We start from the raw sequence: 2,995 nt of genomic DNA, 5'->3' as shown, positions 1-2,995 counted from the left end.
GCTATATTCTCATATGCCAAATAGTAGTATTCCTCACGAGCTGATACGGCTTCGGCGATGATAATATCATTCCATGGAGGAAGAATTTGCTGATATGAATGGGCAAGTTTGGCATATTGTCTTGACGCGCAATAGCTCAGCACTGCCAAAACGGAGATGCTTATAAAACGGCTTCAGGCTCCCAAAAAGACCAAGCTTTTCGACGACGATGTTTTCCAGCAATTATCGCGTATGACGAACCTTAATATCGATTTTTAGTCCAGGGTTACCCAATCTGCGGTCGTAGTACGGCCTTAAAATGAAAATCATGCAGCCATTGACACTTAATTCGAACAGGATGTGTTGGCGGCCGTCAATAGACAAATATAATTTACGAATTGACTTTCTAATTTATGAAATGTTTGAATTATTCTTGATATTTTCTTCGTGCTAGGTGCGGTTCAATGCGAGTATATTTTTGTTATTAACATAGTAGTGTCGTTGGTAATCTGAGCCCCAAAGTATAGGTTCGAACAGCAGACTGAGGATGCGCCCGACAAAAAGTACCAATTTTAAATCTTGTTCTCCTCATTACAGAGGAAATTTTTTCTGGTACGTTTGGGCGAATCCATTATCTTTCCAGTATACTGACAATCCGGATGGGAGGTCAAGAAATACCAGCATGCATCGAAAGAGGCTAATAACAATTGGCCCACCGAAGATGCAGCACAACATAAATACCTTCCCTAAATTTTCAAAGACACCCCCTGCATCTACCGGTGAATCCAATCATATGTGCTGAGAAAGGATAAATATTTGATAGTAATGTGTGAAACTATACTAATATTAATGACGAAATTTACTCACGACTATGAAAAAACATTCGCGCTTCGCGGTACTAGAAAACGAATCCCAGGGGCTATTCAAAACGTGAATACTCACGACTTCGGTGCGCATAGTAAACGGATATGAGTCAATAGATTAACATGGAGTTCACCCACCGGCAACGGACATGGACAGTCCAATGTGAATATTCGGCCCGCAGTTAGTTCATTACAGCTATAGGCACTGCAATGCGGTCGTGGCTACAAACGTAGTGACCATGAATAGCATTAAACGCTTGGTCATTTCTGCTTTAGTCTCTGAATAGTTTTGTCGGATAACTTTCGCAGCTAATTGTTCAAAATAGAATTAAAGTAATTATCATGATATTCTTTGTTGTAGCTATTTGTATTTGTATTTATTTATTAAATAATATTTCTTTTGCGATAACTGTGCCCGTCGACCATGTTAGAGATCACAGCGTTGTACTGACGCAAAGTTATAAAAACGTGTTTGTTAAACTATGTCGTCTATTTTCATCGCGTTTTGAATTCATGCGGCCGGTGACCTCTACGAATTTTGAAGAGTGCCCCGTGATGAGTTGGAGACCTCTGCAGTACGCGGAGTCTCATGTTGGCCGATAATTCATATGCCCTTGAGTGTCGTGGTGCGGTAATGACCGGCACCGAAATCCATCCAACTACATAAAATCGGGCAATACGTGAAGAAAATTTTCTGTTTTAACAATTGTACCAAAATATATTCTTTGATTTATGTTGATTTTACGAAATAATTATGTGCCTCCGTCGGGCTCCCCCCCAGTCACGGGTTCAATCAGAATCTAAGAAATAACCAATAATGAAAGAATTTTAGATGACTGTTCGTTTTCTTCCTTAAAAGTGAAAGAAAATTGATGGATCCAATGATAGAGCAATATATAATATTGTAACACTTATTGATATCTCGCCATGTTTTGTGACTTACCAGCTCTCTGCACCGTCCGCATATGTTCGATCACCAAGATGTGGCCGTCGGTGAGAGCGTATCTGTGACTGCTTTTCAAAACTACTTCCATAAAAAGCCAGGAAATTCCACTTCATCTTGAGATAGTTTCGGGGTGTTACAAAAGTCAGTACTTTTACTCCTACTTGTGTAGGATCATGCGTCTCTACTCTTACTGGGGTATCTTTATACTTTGACCACCTCTGGTCCGATCTTGAACAGTCTATAGGACAGGGGTGGCCTATCTTTTCGCTATTCAAAGCCGCATTTCGATTACTCGTGGAGCATACGGCCGCATTCCATGGCATAGTCGTAATGAACTAACTGGACGCCGAACACCTATGTTAAACTGTCCATGTCCATTTCCGGTAAACCCTGAACTGACCCAGCAAACACCCGATCTCCCACGGACTTACGGGTACGTCCACAATTCTGCCCAATCGTTCCACGTCCCACTTTTAGTGACTGAGGACTTGCTCAGTAAGTCACAAATTGACGTCCGATTATGTAACTCCAAGTGACCCCCAGAGGAAGTAACTTTTGGAGCTCTCCTATGCCAGTCACCAATGACCATTCCAGTGGATGTCATAATAGTGTGATGCCTGGATGCCACCTACACCGGAGTTGATTTGGATGTCCTTATACTGGGAAATAGTTTCTATGAACTCAAATGTGCATTATTCTGCAGTCAATGCTAAATAAGTCGTGTTGAATGCACTCATGATATAAGTGAAATCTAGTGGAGTGAAGCCGTGAATGGTGATATGGTGATGACTTTCCCATCGCGTGGAACTTCACATGCCCGGCTATCGATCATTGCGGTCGCACAGTGCTAAAGAGGCTCGATATAATGTGCGATACAGAGACACAGTAGCTTATTTTATTGTGACATTACTGGGTCGAAAATGCCCACATCAGGGGCAAATACTCGTAATGCATGTGAAATCTTCCGACATCAGAACTTGATAATCGTCATGATGGGATTGTCATGACTATTCCAATCACGGAACAACGCAGTAAGCAATCCTCTCGGCTATTTCGATAATGGAGTCGAACACGCCTGTTGCTTGAAATTCATCCAACCATAAAACCAGAAGCCTGCCTTCTTCTATTTGGCGAGCATCGCGCATGCGCGTTGTAATTCAATTTGATCAGCGTATGTAGCAATGGCGGAGGGACGAATTTATCACAG

This window comes from Botryllus schlosseri, chromosome 6 (assembly GCF_051294905.1).
Source record: "Botryllus schlosseri isolate E-star chromosome 6, Bs_hap1, whole genome shotgun sequence".
Classification (NCBI taxonomy): domain Eukaryota; kingdom Metazoa; phylum Chordata; class Ascidiacea; order Stolidobranchia; family Styelidae; genus Botryllus; species Botryllus schlosseri.
This window is presented reverse-complemented; position numbering follows the sequence as displayed.